This window comes from Podarcis vaucheri, assembly GCF_965113315.1.
Source record: "Podarcis vaucheri genome assembly, chromosome: 5".
NCBI lineage: Eukaryota > Metazoa > Chordata > Lepidosauria > Squamata > Lacertidae > Podarcis > Podarcis vaucheri.
Genome location: NC_138763.1, coordinates 68,614,864 through 68,633,987, shown reverse-complemented (window position 1 = coordinate 68,633,987; position 19,124 = coordinate 68,614,864). Strand labels below are relative to the sequence as shown.

The window sequence follows — 19,124 nt, the reverse complement described above, 5'->3', positions numbered from 1 at the left end:
CTCTGGAACCTTGGCAGCAATTAGTTTTGCAGGGAGTAGCGGCATCTGTTTCCCCTTCTACCCTTAGATCCTACACAAAAGCCTGGACTGATTTTTTGGCATTCATGCGTGGGGCTCACAGCGATTTTAAAGGTGTCTCACCCACCTCTGCACAGGTGTTAAGTTATTTGGCGCATTTATTTCAGCTGGGGCGTGCAGCTAAGACCATTAGGATACAGGCAGCTGCTATAGCATTTTTCTGTAAGACATTTTTTAATAAAGACCCTTGTGCGAAGTTTCTTGTGCGCAAGGCCTTGGAAGGCTGGTCCAGGCTTCGTCCCCCTCAGCCAGCCTCTCGGCACCCAATTTCTTTTGACTTGTTGAGCAGGATGCGTAAGAAGCTGCGGGCGGTATGCTGGTCAGGGTATGAGGCTCGTCTTTTTTCAGCTGCCTTTTCTATTGCCTTCTTCGGAGCTTTGAGAGTGGGTGAGCTGGTGTTGGAAGATCACAGAGATGGTCGTTCCCGGGGTCTTTTGCTACGGGATCTGCAGTTATTCCCAGCGGAGCTAATAATTACAGTGAGGAATTCAAAGACGGACCAGAGGGGCAAGGGTGCCGTCGTTCGTCTCCCTGCTACGGGGGAGGCTGGCCCCTGCCCTGTAAAGGATGTCAGCAAGTACCTAGCGGTGCGCCCCTCAGGTGATGGGCCTCTGCTCAAACATGAAAATGGGTTGCCACTAACAAGACGCCAGTTTGCGCAGGTGATGCGCAAGGCGATTCTGGCCTGTGACGGCACGGCCTGTGGTTTTGCCCCTCATTCCTTTAGGATTGGGGCGGCAACGACGGCGGCTCACTGGGGATTGTCGGCTGATAGAATAAAGGATTTGGGCCGCTGGAAGTCGGATGCGTTTCGAAGTTATGTCCGCTAATAATTCCGGATTCTCACATTGTTTTGCTTTGTTACCCAGGTCTAGTGGCTGTCCGCATCTGGTTGGTGGGGCACAGCATCGTCCACTGGGCGGGCGTCGCAGCACGGCAGTCCGGATTGGGTCCAGGCCTCGGCTTCCCTCCACATGTACAGCTGTCGTGGCTGGCCAGGCGCGGGATGCGCTGGTCAGAATTCCTGCCGCGAATCCGGAGGCAGCTGCTCTTGGAAGAGCCGCCCACGGCTATAGTGGTGCAGCTGGGAGAGAACGATTTGGTGTCCATGGACTGTCTTTCACTTCGGGCTGCAATTTCGAATGACTTGGAGGTACTGCAGGCTTGGGTGCCAACAGCAAAAATTATTTGGTCTAAGCTGCTGCGACGCCGCATTTGGAGAGGCAGTCGTTGCCCGGCAGCCACAGAAAGGGCCAGGAAACGCATCAATGCTGCGGTGGCAAAAAAGATGGGCGAGATGGGTGGAGATGTGATTTCTCACCCAATGATTCAATTTCAGGCTGCATCCCTTTTTAGAGCCGATGGTGTGCATCTTTCAGCCTCGGGAAATGAGGTTTGGCTGGGTGCAGTGGTAGCCAAGCTTAAGGCTTGGCTGGGGTTGTGAGTGGTTTGGCGGTGAGCTGAGGGCTCCTTGGTGGTTAGGCACTGGTTAAAGTGGTGCTTGGAGGGGTAAGTGCCTACCCCTCCAAATGATGCGATGGGAATTCCGTTAAAGGAATCCGGGGGCTTGCCATTCTTTTCGTCTTTGTCCCTGGCATCGGACTTAGGCCGTGCAAGCCCCAAAGGGACAAGAGGGTGAGAAGTGCGGGACTGATGCCCAGCTTCACGTTCTCACCCAATTCTTGTTTCCCACACTGGATTCCGCTGGTGTCCGGAATGCCAGCTCTGTCCCTGAGGGCATGGACAGATAGTCCTAACCAGTGCCTAAGCAACCACTCACATTTTTGTATTGAATAAAGTTGTGGCCAAAATTATGCCAAAAAGCTAAACAAAAAATTGATGTGTGAAGTGTGAATTTTTTGGGGTGGTGATTGTGGGACTCAACACGCAAATCGGGTTCTCCTTAACAGAGAGCACGTGTTGCGGTTGGGGAAAACAAGCCACCTTGCCATGACTAGGCCGTTTGGCAAACCCAAGCCTCCTAAGGGGTTAAGATTGGGTTGCTGGGGTAATTTGTTTGTAGCAAGTTTGGAGGTGGGGTTAGAGGTTATAAATACAGGGGGCCAGAAGTTGGACTTCCTCTTGGCCGTTTTTGCATCGGATCACCCGCCCTCCCTCCCTTTAATAGGGTGGTTTTCTTGATCGCTTGACCTTGCTATGCCTGTCATGGTGTCGCCTGCCTTGGTGCGGGGGCACGGTAGGAATTTTGCCATCTGGCTGATTGGCTGGTGCCAGCTGGTTTTTGCCTACTGCGTAGCAAATCGTCACAACTTGTAAGGTTGGCGGTTAGGCACTGGTTAAAGTGGTGCTTGGAGGGGTAAGTGCCTACCCCTCCAAATGATGCGATGGGAATTCCGTTAAAGGAATCCGGGGGCTTGCCATTCTTTTCGTCTTTGTCCCTGGCATCGGACTTAGGCCGTGCAAGCCCCAAAGGGACAAGAGGGTGAGAAGTGCGGGACTGATGCCCAGCTTCACGTTCTCACCCAATTCTTGTTTCCCACACTGGATTCCGCTGGTGTCCGGAATGCCAGCTCTGTCCCTGAGGGCATGGACAGATAGTCCTAACCAGTGCCTAAGCAACCACTCACATTTTTGTATTGAATAAAGTTGTGGCCAAAATTATGCCAAAAAGCTAAACAAAAAATTGATGTGTGAAGTGTGAATTTTTTGGGGTGGTGATTGTGGGACTCAACACGCAATAGGTTTAGCTGTGCTGTTTTGTGTTTTGCTGGTTTTTATATTTCCACTGTAAAATATTTATCTTTTTTTGTAATTTTAAATGCTTTATGTGCTTTTAAATACTTTATTGTTTTTCTTTTTATTGTAAATCAAGGGAGAACTCAAATGGAAATGTATAGGAAAAAGTGATTTTCCCTAAAATAAATAAAAATAAAATAAAATAATAGTGGCTTACATGAAAATGTGCTCTGTCTGCATCTACCACATTTACTGGCACTTTTTGATATTAAATGTGTTATGTTGCTTACTTGCAGTTCTATACCATATCAGCCCTAATATAAGCTGCAATTTCCCCCCAAATTCCGACTATGAAAAGTTAAAGTGTGGCTTAAATTCCCCACTTACAAAAATTGGCTTTTACGATATCACTGTCGGATTTTCTTCTACATTTGCCATTTACAGGTGTGAGTGCCTGCGGAATTTTAAGGGAGTGGCTTCTATTCGGGTACAGTAGTATCTCGGGTTAAGAACTTAATTCGTTCTGGAGGTCCGTTCTTAACCTGAAACTTTCTTAACCTGAGGTACCACTTTAGCTAATGGGACCTCCTGCTGCTGCCGCGCAACCTGAGCACGATTTCTGTTCTCATCCTGAAGCAAAGTTCTTAACCCAAGGTACTATTTCTGGGTTAGCGGAGTCTGTAACCTGAAACGACTGTAACCTGAAGCATCTGTAACCCGAGGTACCACTGTATTGTCTCCCCCCCCCCTTGAATTTTAACGGTGAGGCTTATTTGAGGGTATGGCTTATATTTGGACCAATACCGCATTTTTTTTAATGCTGTCATTCAAAATCAAGGCCAAATGCACTTTTGCATAATATACAATTTTAGTATCTGACTTATTAGTGTCTCAGTGATAATTGTTCCTTCCAACAGTGCACTGGGGTGATCAAATCGCTCAGTCAGTACAGCCTGAGATTCTTAATTGCAGTGTCATGGATTCGAGCCCCATGTTGGGCAAAAGATTCCTGCATTGCAGTGGGTTGGATGTGGTGGTCCCTTCCAGTTCTACGATTCTATGAAATGCCTATTTGTTTGGAAGCAAAACAGGGTCACCCATGTACTCAAAGGATTCCCTAGGTTTGCAGAACCATATAGGTTTATAAATTACATTGGCAGAGATGTGTAAAATTGTAGGGAGATCTTTTTCTAACTGGGGTCAGCCAATGAAGTTGACTGTTGGGAGATTCAGGAAAAAAAGAAAGTTATTCTTCACCCAATGCATAGCTAAACTAGTCCACAAGATGTTGAGATCACTGGCAATTTGGATGACTTCATCAATAGAGGATAAGGCTACCAACAGCTATTTGTCATCAATACAGCCTCTGAATACCAATTCCTGGGGCTCATGGGGGGAAGACAACTATTCCACTCATGACATGCTTGTGCACTTCCTAAGGCGGTTGGTTGGCCACTCCAGGAGCCTAATGCTGGATTAGATGAGCTTTAGGGCTGATCCAGCAGCACTCTTTTTATGCACTGCTATACAATTACCTTTGCAACTTTCCTGCAATCATTTCCTACCTTTAGTCCAAGAGGACTGTTCTGGTGATGAGCAAAAGACAGACGGTGGAGAAATACGCACACATCCATGGTTCATTACAGAGGTTTTATCCATCCTGGAGCCTTACCAAAACTCCCACCCAGGTTTATCACAGCAAAGGCTGATGAAATTTCTTCAAGAAACCCACCTGCAGAGCCAAGACATTCATCCTGAGATCCAATCATGCCATCCATTCAAAACCCTTTGAATCCATGCAAGTTAGGAACTGAATTTGTGTCTAATAAACTTCTGCAACAATTAGATATAATTGGAATCTTAGCTTTGGTGTGAATGCATCTAAGTAAATGTAAATTAGCTTTAAATAGGGCATAAGGAAAATTAAAGAAAGCCTCTCTTAATTGCATCTCTCATTTTGGAACAATGCCGCCTGTGTAATGTGATTTGGACAGGCTTCTTATGTAAGTAATGCATTTTTAAAAAATCCCCTTACCCCCAATTTCATCCATTTTACTGTTCTGAGTTTTACTGACTTCCACTTAAGAGCAGGTGAAAGCAGGAGTTGTGTCTTGGACTGTATCAGAGAGGACAGCAAATAAGGTATTGGAGTGTGATGAGCTGCCTTGAAGGATTTAACACAGGGATGGAGAAATCTGCAACCCTCCAGATGTTGGATTACAACTCCCAGTACCCTTGGTGGCCATACTGACTGGGAGTTCAACAACAAATGTGTAAATTTCTTGTTGCGTAAACAGCAGTTGAGAAGAAAGCTGAGCAGATCTGACCACAGCCCTGACAAAAATCCGCTCCCTGAAGCTGCTATTTAGCTCCTTTCCCCAGCACTGAGATTATTATTAATAATAATAACTGAATTTCTATCCTGACCTACACCCGCAGGTCTCAGGGCTGTTCACAGGATAAAAATAATACACACACTATATACACACACACACACACACACAGAGAGAGAGAGAGAGAGAGAGAGAGAGAGAGAGAGAGAGATGGTAGGAATTCTTGAATGTTCTTGTGAACCACTTGCTATTATGTATTTTGTATTCAGATAAAGGGTGGTATACAAATTTAATAAATAAATAAAAATAAACAGAATACTATTAAAACCCTTATTGTGATATATTTCAGCTGTTTTTAGAAAAAATAAAATAAATGGTATCTAGTGGGAGTGGTGGGAAAGGAGGGCTGACAAGAAGAAAATTCTTGAGGCTCTATTAACTTCTATGAAAATAAATGAGTCCATTATCTAAGTGATCTGCTAGATAAAAGAAAGCTTTGCTTGAGTCTATAATGCTGGGAAAGAAGCAGGCACAAACAACATCAACATCAGCTATGATTACAGAATGAGGAAAAACATAGAATTCACTGACTTTCTTCAGGAATGTAAAGCTGGCAACAAACTAATAGGTAGCAAAAGTCTTTAAAAGTGCACAGGTTAGAACAAGGTCAGTTTGATTGTTTATAATCAGAAACAAAAATCCATTTTGTTTTTAATATGTTTATGTCATCCTTACATCTATCGTTTCTGCACGTTGTACACTGAAGTTCTAACCTTTAAGCAAAGGGAAGAAAGCAAGAAGCTAATATTTTAAAGAAAGCTAAGGACACACAGTGGGCAAAATGTCAGGACTAATCAGAAAAAAGGTGAATTTGGACAAATCCTAAAGCAAACTCAGTGTGTCACCTTTAAATTATTAATACCTTGCCAAAATCTCCAGGTCAATTTCATACATGATTCAGAGATGGGATTTCCCCCACAGAGCAATTTAAAGTCTGTATTTACATGCCTGCCAACAGAGATAGTACCACGCCTCTGGAGACAGGCTGAATGCAATGTATAGGGGAAACAGTACTATATCAATGTTTGGTTTTTCTATTGCTCACAATTTAGACAAAGCTTCCTAGATTTTGTTACTGTGGAATCTGTATTATTAATAATTGATTGGGTTGCAAGGCAATTTGTTAATATCATATTCATTAGCTTATATTTGAATTGTTTCCTCCAGAACTTGAACCACTAAGCTTTCATTAACCGCAGTTGCATTCATTGACACTTCTGTCAGAGTGGATTAACTATCAAACAAATGCATTGCTTGAGGGTTTTATTTTAAAAAGGCCTCCGCTCACCAGTACTCAAGAGTACTCTTAAATTTTAAAATACAGCTAAAGAATAATCCATAAAAGAAGTACACAGAAGTGACTATGTCCTGCCTGATCGTTCTTCCACCAGACAATATAGCATCTACAGTGGTACCTCAGGTTACATACACTTCAGGTTACAGACTCTGCTAACCCAGAAATAGTACCTTGGGTTAAGAACTTTGCTTCAGGATGAGAACAGAAATCGTGCAGCGGCGGCACGGCAGGCCCCATTAGCTAAAGTGGTTAAGAACAGTTTCAGGTTAAGAACAGATCTCCAGAACGAATTACGGTAAGTACTTAACCCAAGTTACCATTGTATATGAACATTATTAAGTGCCAAGATCCTCTTGTAAGACCTGCTAAATATGGTGCTATTTATTATTATTATTATACAACTGCATTTTACTTTTCTGTACTCATGCACACAAAGCAGCTCACAACATAAAAATAGAAATGTTATTATTTGTTTCATTCATATGTTGTTGTTTTTTAAAAGACCCTTTTGTTCAGTCTCGTCAAAAGAGAGAGAGAGAGAGAGAGAGAGAGAGAAAGAGAGAGAGAGAGATACCACCCTTCATCCATAGATGTCAGGCTGGGTCACAATATAAGAATACAATATAAAAACATAAACTGCGTAATAATCACAAGAACAAAAAAACACAAACCAATACCCCCCCCCAAAAAAACATTTAAAAGATGTATAGCATAGTAATCAGTCAAAGACATTCCACAATTTGGGAGCCACTGCAGAAAAAGCCCTTCTCATGTTGCCACCCTCTGATCTCTCATGGGGAAGAGTTTTGCCGTAACGTTTCCACATGGGATTGTGCTAGGCAGAAGGGTAAGACAGGAGGTCATTTCTACTCCCTGCTATTTTTCTGAACTAGTACATTTTCCTAGGATGCCTGCCCATGCCATACCCACTTTAAAAACATACATGTCTGTGGTCCATTTGTACAGATTGAGAATAAATTCTCTTCCGTACATACAAAAAGAAGGAAGTTTATTTACTAAGGATGAAAACCAGACATCTCTGCACATATGAGGATCTGTGCATGAACTAAATAAATAACCGCTATAAAGTGGCTGAAATAAGTGTGCCAATAATTCTTAAGAACAATAACTGCAGAGAGTGATTGTAACTTTGTACTCACATAAAACAGCATAAAACTCATCTTCTCTTGTAGTCACTTCTCATATTTCTTATTAAAATCCCTCCCCCCACTGCCCTCATCCATGAAGCATGCAGGATGTTTCCCAAATGTTGTTGTTAATCCCATACAGTGTAACTGTGGATGATCTCATTAATGACTAATCTTCTTTCTGAATAAAGTTAATCTCTTTAAGTCAATGATATCTTGGTTCACAGGTTAATTATGTGCTACGAAAAAAGTGCTTCTTTTTAACCATTTTAAATAGGGCACCTTTCAGTTTCTCTAGATGCCTTATTGTGTTTATCTTTTTTTTAAAAAAAATGACTGCCCCAGTTCATCTTTCTGTACATTATTTTGTATGTTACCATGTTGTCCTTTATAACTGGGCTTCCAACTGTTCTCACTGTCCATTTATACAACCTGAGAATTACACAACCACAAAAATGAAAGGACAGTTTAGCCTGCAGTTCATCATGTCACACAGAATCAGTGATAACCTCCAAGGTGAACTGTGTTAAAGATGCTTGCAGGCCATTTGGTTACATGTGTTCAGATGGCTTGTGATAAAAGGCAGAAAAGCAAAAGCAATCCCCCAAGATCATGACTTTTGCTTTCCCTCAAGTTTACAACATGGGGAGAAGGGTATTCTTCATGATTCCAATCAAGGTCTTCTCAGATGTACACAATAGATTAATAATAATAATAATAATAATAATAATAATAATAATAATAATATCAGGGCACCTAACCCTTATCACGCCAATGGCCACATTGACTTCTGGCTAATCTTCCAAATAATGCCAGTGTTGTGCATTTTAAAGTGAAAACTGACATAGCCAGTTTGTGGAAAGACACACAGGAAGACATAATGGTGTGCAGTCTTTCCTCTGCCAAGCCATGTCAATCAGTAGAGGAGGGGAGGGAGGAGTGGAGTTCAACTTCTGTAGAGCAGAGAGAGATATTTTCCTTCCTATTACACACTGGCCTGGATGGAAAGGTTCCTGGATGGGGAGAAAGATATCCCTGTCCAGTGCTTTCCTTTCAAAAATGTTTCTCCTTCCCTTTGAATGCCACCACTCATGGAGCTCAGGCGACAGAAGGAACTGCACAAAATTTACCGGGGGCTTGCGAGACATTAAAAGCATTTTGTTGGGCCTGATCAACATACTCTTCCACACCCTGGAAAAAAACAATAGTTTCTGACTTGCAGCAGCTTTTCTTTCTCTTCCCATACTTCACAAAACGTATTTTCTTTCTTCTAACAATCCAATTCATAAAAGTTTATTCTTTCATTGTTACTGCTACTGATTAAAGTATTCTGTTGAATAATCATAATCATCAAACCCATTGAACCTGAATAGAAACACTTGCAGCAAGTGGTTGTGAGGATGAGAGGTTATTTATCTTTACTGTACAGAATATGAAGAGCATATTGCATAAATGAAATTTGATATTTCTGTTGCAAAGACAGCTTACTAACTTATTGATAGATTTATTATGCATTTTCAAAATTATTCTTAAATATATTTACCTTAATTAACTTAACATGCTTGCTGTTATATACAGTTTCTAAAGTAAAGTTTCTACCACATTGGAAGATTCCCCCCCCCCCCGTAAAATATGGTGTGGGAGCACACACTTCATTGGAAAGGCATGCAAGCAAATGCTTTTGAAGCAGCCTAAACTCTCAGCCTCCTTCTAGAAATCTGCAAGGCTGTTTCATATTCCCGTGCTAACTTTTTCCATATCAAAGTGAAAGTGGAGAGAGTCTCTGGGAAAACAGTCCCCCATCCCATTTTAGCAAATGGTACTATGTCAATTTTTTTCTGAGTGGTTCAGTCTCTTCCTTATTATTATTTCAAAGCTATCTAATGAATAAGGAGCTCTCTGTATGACTTCTACATCCTACCAAAACTGTTTATATGCATAAGGGCTTCAATTACATGTCAAAATATGCTGTCACTTTTTGTACCAAATCTCAGGCACAACTGCAGGAACTGTATAACTACTCCTTTGATTTCATGCATAATTTATGCTGATTTTCTTTTCTTGCAAGCTTTTCACACTACATTAACAAAAAGCTGATGGCTTTAAATCATAAGACTTTTTTTAAAAAAAAATACTTGTGTTGCAAGAAAAGGAACAGAGACACATTTTTAGATATCATTTAACAATACTAACGAAACATTGTTTTGTTCCATGCTAGTGAAAATAAATAAAATAAAAATATCCATTGCCGTGAATCTAAACTACTACAAAAATAGCACAGCATATTCCAACCACCGCAGCCAGCTCCTAAGAACGTAAGACGAGCCCTACTGGATCACACAAAGACCCATGTAGTCCAGCATCCCATTCTCACTGCGGCCACTAGATGCCTACAGGAAGTTTGCAACTGGTAATGGATACTCATCCAATGTCCATTGTTGTAGCTTTTGAATATAAAGCTTCATGGTCATCAGCTCACGTTCAGCCAAAGGCCATTTGAATCCTCCCCTCTCAGTACTATTATCTGTTCATGGATATTATACCTGGCTGCAGAAAAGTGAGGCCCACTCCATCAGACTGAGGAGTTCAGTTGCCATTTGGTTCATCCTCTCCCAGCACATAGCAGCCATTCCACCTGACCATTAATCCTTAATGTAATGTTTCTGAATTTGCTGGGTTTTCCTGTTCCCACCCCATCCTTTCATTCTTTAGAATTATACTGAATCATGGGACACAAACCAGAACAAACCATAGACCAACCAAAGGCAGACATACTGTATTTTTCCGTCAAAATAAAAAAATTCCTTCCAGTAGCACCTTAAAGACCAACTAAGTTAGTTCTTGGTATGAGCTTTCGTGTGCATGCACACTTCTTCAGATACACTGAAACAGAAGTTGTCAGATCCCAAGGATCAGCATAACATGGAATTTCAGCTAGTCTATCCTCATTTATTTGTTCAAGCATTTTGTGAAGTAATGCAAACACCTCTAGTTTATGTATTTTCAATATAGGGATCTGATTTGCTTTAAATCAAAATTTGATCTCTTCCTATGAACATCCAGCGCTAAAATAAAATATTATTAACTACTTGCCCTCATATTTCATGCAAACTGCAATTCTTGTGAAATAATATTTTAAAACTGTAAATTTTTTTTATATTGGCATTCATGAAGAAGCTTATAATAGGGCTATCATTTAAGTGATCAATTATATTGTTATGGCGGAATCATGATGATTCAGTTGTTAACTATGGCACACTAATGTAGACACCTTTGGAACACGTGCAATAGGATAAAGATTTCTACTTCCAAAATGTGAAATAACACATTGATCCTCATTAGGAAGAAGCAACACCCACACATCTGATAGCTGTTAACCTAGTGCAGCCTTGGCGGTATTAAAATGCCGCACCATCTCTTCATAATGACCTTTGCGAATAGTTTAATTAAAAATAATGACTGAAGAAAGCTGAACATGTTTAGCAAAAGGAGGCACACAAATAAAGCAGAACAGTGAACTACTGCTTTGCATTAAGATAACAAAATGAAGTATAACTGAGCTCTGAGCTTCAGCTGTTTATTCTGTATCTAAACTAAGCAAAGATATTGGCTCAGGTGGGGAAAGTGTGGCCTTCAAGCTGTTATTGGACTACATCTCCCATCACTCCCTGACCATTGGGCTATGCTTGCTGGGAATAATGGGAGGTGGAACCCAACAAAAGCTGGAAGGCCACAAGAAAACCAACCAAAAATTATTGCCTTGTGGCAACAATGGCAGGAAGCGTGGTTTCGAATATTGCACGGAAATTTATTTCATGGACTTTAGAGTAAACATAACTACATTTCTTTGAAATGCTGTTGGAACACTGTAACAATGTTTTGGGCCGAGCATAATCGGAAAAAGGATAATTGGCTTTGGCCCCAGTGACTGTACTATACGTGTCCAGCCCAATTTTGCTTTGTTTGCTCCTCAACTTTAAAAGTCTCCTTTCTTTCACTTCTCCCTTTTCTGTGTCAGCTTCAGCATTCTAGCAAAATTTCGGATTTGTGAGAGGTCATGGAGAATTAGCTTGATGCTTTCAAGCAGTCTCCAGAGGACATTTACTCACACCGCACACACAAACCTTCCAGCACTTTATTCGCTCTAGGACATGGTTGCTAAGTTACCTCCAGGTATTGCTCAGGTTCATGGGGTGTGACAGCCTCAGCTGATGCTTTAAAGAAGGTGCACAGAAATGAAAACCAACCACCCCACAACTGCAAAGTCTTTGCTATCCTGAACTTTCAACTTCCTAGAAATAAATCTAATTTCTTGCAATGGGAACTAAATGGCGATGTCACTGAAGTGAAGGTATGTATGCTGGTCCACCCATGATGTGCACTTAGGCGGGTAGTGACCCTATGGGAACCCTGACTATCGCTGCCATCAGTAGCAGAGAAGCAGAGAGATTTCACCGGAAGCTGGGTATGCTTAGGACAGTACATGACCTTGAGCTCCGTGGGAGATACATGGGATAGAAATGTAATACAGGCATCACCCTCCCCACCCCCTTAGGTGCATCAAAGTCTCTGCAAAATTAATAAATAAATAGACTAGCTTTCCCTCCTGCCTGGAAGTCGCTCAGAGCTACTGCCCAAGCAAGGGAAGGGCTACAGCGCTTTCAAAACTGCCAAGTCTTGAAGTAGCTGGAGCCCTCTTGGTGCACAGAGGGAGAGGTGCCTCAGCTTGGCTTCTGACCACCTGCTTGTTCGCTCACCTGCCTTCCGGCCAGGGCAGCACATTCGTCTTCCATCTGTCTCTGTCTGGTGCCCCATCTGGGCGGCGCTCCATGCCCGTCTGTGGCATGTTGCAGCTAGTGTGCTTTGGGGTGGAGCCTGCACACACGCAGGGCACCCCAACCCCCCCGCTTGGGAATGAGGCACCAACTCTCTCTCTCTCCCTGATTTTGCTCAGCTTGGGCTTGAGGGGAAAGTGGAGGGGACAGAAGGTCAACCTGCCTAGCCCAACCTCATCCCCCTGACACTCGCCTGGTCCACCTCACTCCCCCTGACCCCCACCACTGCCTCTCCGCACACTGAGAGAGTCGCCAACTTCCAAGTCTACTTACTCTGGAGTCATGTTGTGCACTCCCTCTATCTCTCTCCTCCTCACATTCCCTCCTTATAAAGTGGGGTGCTCCCCATTTTATGCAATTGCACTTATCATGCAGGGGCCTGGAATGTAAGCCATGCGTAAGTGGGGGGAAGCCTGCAATGATAACAATAAGCGAAGTACAAATGGAGCATGTCCTATCTCATTTCATTCACAAACAGCACAACCCTTATGGAAGCATGGTTGCTGTTATTCATGGTTGCTCCTACACTGCTCTGTTAACGCATCCAATGACCATGACTAGGCGCAGTGCATGGCTACTTCATACCATTCCAGTGACAGTCATCCTTATCAGGGAAAAAGTGCAGGTTTGCATAAGCACTTTAGTCCTACCTTTCAGACTTTTCTCTCTTTTTTCCAGTCCTGGTTTTTAAAAGACTTAGCACATGCTAGGCATCATAAAATACTAATGTGTATCATAATCACCAATGAGAAGTGGGAGGTCAGAAGACGATTGGGGAAAAAATTGTTGACAGGTTGAGGGGAGAGTGTTTGCCGGAATTCATGCTAATAAATGCCATGCTTCTTCACTGAGTGCTCTTATGGGGAATGTATAACCACAACAAACACATCCTGTTTATGATATTGTTTTTTGCATGGTGTTATACAACTAATCTCTCATGCAGAAACATGACCAACACTGCCAAAAGTGTAATAACAACTGCTAAAAATCAAGTGGGTTTGGAAAATTCAGACAAGCTAATAACACAATCATCAAAACCAAAATTATGTATTGAAATTGCAAACACTCATGGGCGTAGACAATAACAATAAAGAAAAATATTGGTAGTTATGCAACATAAGTAATACAATGTAATACCTCTATGTAACTAATTTCCCTTTTAAACATAATGGGTGGGATTCACCTAACAAGCTCCATCAGCAAAAGCCCTGCGAAGAACAATCACCCTCCACGTGCCCCCTGCCCACATATAAAGGGAGGAAAGGGGGAATAGTTCTGTCTAGCAAGCTGAAATGCTTGCACAGTGGCGGAGCTTCATGCTCTGGCACCGGGGGTGGAGAGCAGGCGGGGGCAGGGCTGGCGTGCGTCCCAGGGGTGGGGCGCGCCGCCCAAAGGGGTGGGGCATGCATCCTGGGGGCAGGGCGCGCGTTCTGGGGGCGGGACGCCTAGTGGGGGGGCAGCCATGATGGAACCCCACCAGGATTGTACTGCCAGGGGCAGTGCGTTCCCCCCGCCCCCCTTTTCCTTCATCAGTGTTTGCACGCACTGGAAATACATCATAATGCAACATAATGAATTCCACCCAGTGTATTCTCTTGGATGCATAGCCATCCCTTGCACCATTGTCCACAGAAAAGTAAAGTACAGTAAATCATTTAATAAAGCAGTAGAACATGTTACTGCTTGTTACATGTTAAGGAAGAAACAGCAAATGAGGAAACAAGGATAACACAAGATTCATAAGAAGATAAGAAAAGTCTGCTGGATCGGACCAATGACCCATCTAGTCCAGAATCCTCACAGAGCTTAATCACTGGCAAATTGTTGCTAGATAGTGTGTGTTAGGGAGGAGGCCTGCTTGATTGCCCCACTTTGCAGAAGAGAACTAGAGTTGATGGACCTTTGTCCCCTTTATAATATTCCATAAAACATCCAAGTTCTACCCGTATAATTTTACAGGCAGTGTATCTAGTGTACACTCCAGTCTTTACTCTATATACTGGAATTATTGCACTAGAGATGCAGTTGTGGACATCATAAACATTTTAGCATGCAGAGCTTAGAATGTCTGTAAGCTGCACCTTTGGGTTTTGTAAACTCCACAGCAGCAATTAGAGTTTACATATGCTGCAAACTGCATACAGATTTCTAAAACTGTTTGAAGAAAATTCATTAGGGGCTGCAGAAAGGAGAACGTTCATCTATGCACCAATTTCTATTGCAGCTGAAAAGCAGATTGGCCCCCTCTGAATAATTGTTTCTTAAAAATAGTTGGAGGTCTGCTGCTGATATGTGTTGTGCAGGAAAATAAGGAAAGAGAAAAGTATGGGAGGCTGGTCCACTTTGGATCCCTGCTAACAGTTGACCCAGGAAGACCCTGGAATTATGGAGCTCAACATTTTGAGAAGCTTAAAGAACAAAAACTGTGTTTTCTACCAGATGTAGTGCAGGTAGAAGGGAGACACTTCTGGAAGTGTTTCTAAGGTTCCACTCAAATGTTGAAACACAAAATATGTCAGCTAATTAAATATATGCTCCTCTGTGTGGTAAATGAGAACATCATAAACAGTATATTCTGCAGGTAGTCATGAATCAGTGACACACAAGTAAGCTCTAGTGGAAATGTATATTACCAGTGAAACCAAGCATTTGATCTTGCTACCATCACATCACTATAGTTGCCATTATCCATTACTTTGTTTAATTTCTTTATAATTTCATTTTCAGTACGCAGATACACCTAGACTGGTTAAGCCAGATAAATTCCAGAAGCCTGAAAGCATTCTCTGCATTATCACATCTGGTGACCATCAACTGTCTGGGCTGTACTTCCCAGTAACAACTAGCTGACGTTGCAGGGACCTTACAACTCTATGGGAGCCAATAGTACTGTGGCACATGAATTCTTACAATCCAGGTTAGCACCAATTCTCAACCTTTTTAAGGTTCTCAATTTATTGCAAGATCTCTGTAGAAATTGGACCCCATTTATATCTATATATTGACCCAGTCTGCCAAACCATGGCTTAGTGTGAATAGGAAGCTTTGTAGATTTCCAGAGATAAGATAGCAGCTGCTTTACTCCTCCTGCCCTCTTGCCACTACTGCACAACTGTGAGGTAAGCCATGGATTGGCTTAACATTACATCGTTCAAAACCAGGCTCCTGGTTTATCTCACTCTAGACCAATCATGGTCCATCTGTATTAATTTACGAAGCCCTGTACCTTAGGAACAGCCAAAACCCTTATATCCCAACTCAGTCATCAATATATGTCATTGGCTAGCTCTGGGGTTGGAAAGGCTCATCAGACAACAAGAACCCAAGTCTTTAGTGTCATTGGCCTAGTCTTGTGGAATGCTCTGCCACTAGAGATTCAGCTGGTGCCTTCTGTTTCAGCTTTTAACAACACCTGCTGAAAGTACTTCCGTGCCACCAGTCCTATGGAGAAAATTATGCAATCCTCTTTTCATAACAGTTAGCTGATGGCTCTTGACTTTAAGCATTTACATTGTTTTTATTATGTGTTGATATTGTTGTAAATTGCTTTGATATTTTTTATGATACAGTGGTACACAAGCATTTATAAATAAATAATACAAAAATTTAATTTTGAAAAGTACTTCCGTTTCACATAAAATTAAGATGTGCCCATGCCCATGCATTTTAACACATCCAGATGCTGGAAGAGCTCATTTACAAAGTAGTTGCTATTTCACCTAGGATGATGCTGCATAATTGTGTCAAGTGTTAAGTGTTCCCGAAAGTATAACACGAATTGGGGGCAACACTTACAGGGGAGAATCACTAGGTGGGAGGAAGAGGTGCATAACCCTCCAGCACCCACTGATTCTTCTCTGCAAAAGTCCCATCCCTGAGACCATTTCCCCCCTACCTGTGCTTATTTCTAGTCTCAGAGACTGCCAGGATGAGGGAAGGTAATAAAAATGTCCTGGAGACTTTTGTAGCAGGAGGATTAAGCACTCTTAATTGAACCTGAAGTTCTCCTCTGCCAGTGTCACTTAAATATCAATAAAATACTAAGATTTTGAGAAACGCCATTATTTCCTGGTAACGTATTTTTTTGTTCTCATATATCATGCCAATGGAAATTTTGAAGTTATTGTTTCGTATATGAAACTGCAACATAAAATTTGTTAGTACTGCTTCCTACACAGTATGGAAAAATTGCAATCATAGCCACCACACTTACCTGGGAGCAAACCCTATTTACCGTATTTTTCGCTCTATAACACGCACCCGACCATAACACGCATGTAGTTTTTAGAGGAGGAAAATCCGTAGGCATGCCACCCATAGGCATTCCCTCCATAACACGCACAGACATTTCCCCTTACTTTTTAGGAGGAAAAAATTGAGTGTTATGGTGCAAAAAATACGGTAATTTGATAGGACTTAAATCTGAGTAGACATAGTTAGGATTGTGCTACCAAGTTCAGGGACCTCTCTCAGTCACCAATTCATAATGCACAACATTGTTCTAGTCAAGCATGCATTCCCAAAGCTGAAAGAAAAACAAAACTGCTCTTGGACAAAAGGGCTTAGCCTTAAAAGGATAGGAAAACAAACTTACGACAGCAGCTTTTTTTAAAAAGTGATGTAAGAGTAGCATTAAGGTTTTGGAATAAAATTACATTTCAAAGCATAATTTGTAACTTTGAGGCTCCTTTTATTTATTTAAGCAACCAAAACAAGGAAGCGCATGATTGACACAGGCAAAGTTAAACATTGTTCCATAGATTTCAACAGGTGAGTAAGTATGTGCTTAAATTTCTGTCATTGAAAACATTTAACTAAAAATGCTTCAATCCGGGCTGGACCATTTTACCCAGAAAATCAATATACTACACAATATTGTAATAATCGGTCCATTTTTTTCACACCAACCAGAAAGCTAGAGACTTATGGGAGATGCACTGAGCCCCGTAAAAGCTCTACAATCCAACCCCTAGCAAGCAGCCTTAAATATCTTGGAAATCCATGGTATTAGGTTGTGACCAGAAAATGTATCAATTTGCCTGGGTTGTTTACTGATGCAAAAAACCCCACAAACATGAACAAAAATCTGCCAAATTAGACCCTTTGATAATGACAAATATGACAAATAAAACATGTATAAATGCAGTGCCAACAACTGCACCACCAGCTGTTTTCAAAGGTGTTGAAAACACAAGGAGAAAACTCAGTTCTCAGAAGCCTGTCATATTCTCTGAAATTAAATTGTTATACAGGAAACAGATAGATTATTAAACCTATCTTGGGCCCTTGAGACTGTAAAGCTCTTCAGTTCCTCCTTTCAGAACATCTGACAGTGCTGTAGGAACATGATAAAACTTACATCATGTAATACAAATTAAGGATAAGAACAATATTTTGCAATTAAGTGATACTTATAATGCATGAAGCTATCAAGGTACTTTATAATCAGCAATCTTAGTATTAAAAACACTGCACTAAGTGATAATTTTTCACTTCTCTGATCTCTTAAAATGAATGATCTATATGTAGTAATGTCAACAGGTCATTTCAAGTTTTCAAATACAGGTCTTCACACTTCTAGTTTTTTGACAGTCTAAAACTACAGTCACTACCTTCTTATGTTGTGTACTCCAAAGATGACAACAGGATTCCACATGTAACCAAATAGTTAAAGAGATGATAGGGTATGATTGGGCTGCCATATGCCTGGATTTCCTCAGACATTACCAGGATTTCAAACGTGGAATTGAGGTCCAAGGGGGATTTCTGAAAGGCAGCACTTTGTCCTGGATCTTAGGCAAATCAATCACATTATTTCAGCTTTTTTTTTTTAAGGGAAAAAAAAAAAAAAGCTTGGGATGTCCTGGTTTTTACTTTTTGAAATAAGACAACCCTAGGGTATGATCAAAGTATTAAGTCCGCTTTCCAGTTTAGAATTTCACAGAAACTGTGAATCATCCCCAGATCTGAAAACATCATGCAAACGTGATTAAAATATACATCTAGATAATACGCATAGTGAAATTTCCTAAGCAGTTCTGCAATGTGTGTGCCTTTCACTCAGCTGAATATGCACAATATAGCAGTGTTCTAAACTGATATATTGGGAAGCAATCCTCAGGGTGTGTCTGTATCAACAAAAATCTGCACTGGATTCTGCCCGTGTAGTCCAATCCATTCACTCACTCAATATGTACTCTAGCCCTGCACCCAATCTGCAGATAAGTGTGTTCACAACCTCTGTATAGCAGCAGGGCACGACACACCACCACATGGTTTCTCACTCAAAGTGAAAGAGACTAGATTTGCAACACTCTCACTTCAGCGGTATTGTTCAAAACAATGCACTGTAATCAGGGTGGGTTACCTGTAGCCCTAATGACCAGGAGTGGGCAGATATGGGTCTACTGCAAGATCTCTGGGTAATAGACAAGGAGTTCTTAGTTGTTGTTATTTAAGAACAGCAGAAAAAAAGATGTGTTTCCCCTCCCACCCTAAATTATAGTATTGAAATGAAGAATCCTTGAAGGAGTGGACTATGAGCTACAGGCAGTTCTAGAACTCAAAACAAGTCCTGGGCTTAGAATTCTTTACATCTAAGTGTGTGTCTTTTGCACTAGGCTCTGGCTCATAAATCTCAGGGTTCGAGCAAAGAACAAAGAAGATCGCTCAAATA

General features: G+C 41.6%; 1 protein-coding gene and 1 long non-coding RNA gene across 9 annotated transcripts in view; one reads left to right on the top strand and one right to left on the bottom strand.

The window, feature by feature from the left end:
* The window catches only part of PRKG1 (protein kinase cGMP-dependent 1), a gene marked incomplete at its 3' end in the record, with an annotated part of 706,724 nt that overhangs the window by 472,383 nt on the left and 215,217 nt on the right, over positions 1 to 19,124 (bottom strand). The gene's annotated exons all lie outside the window — the stretch shown is intronic.
* LOC309532209 overlaps positions 1 to 19,124 on the top strand; it is a 738,788-nt gene that overhangs the window by 519,598 nt on the left and 200,066 nt on the right. The gene's annotated exons all lie outside the window — the stretch shown is intronic.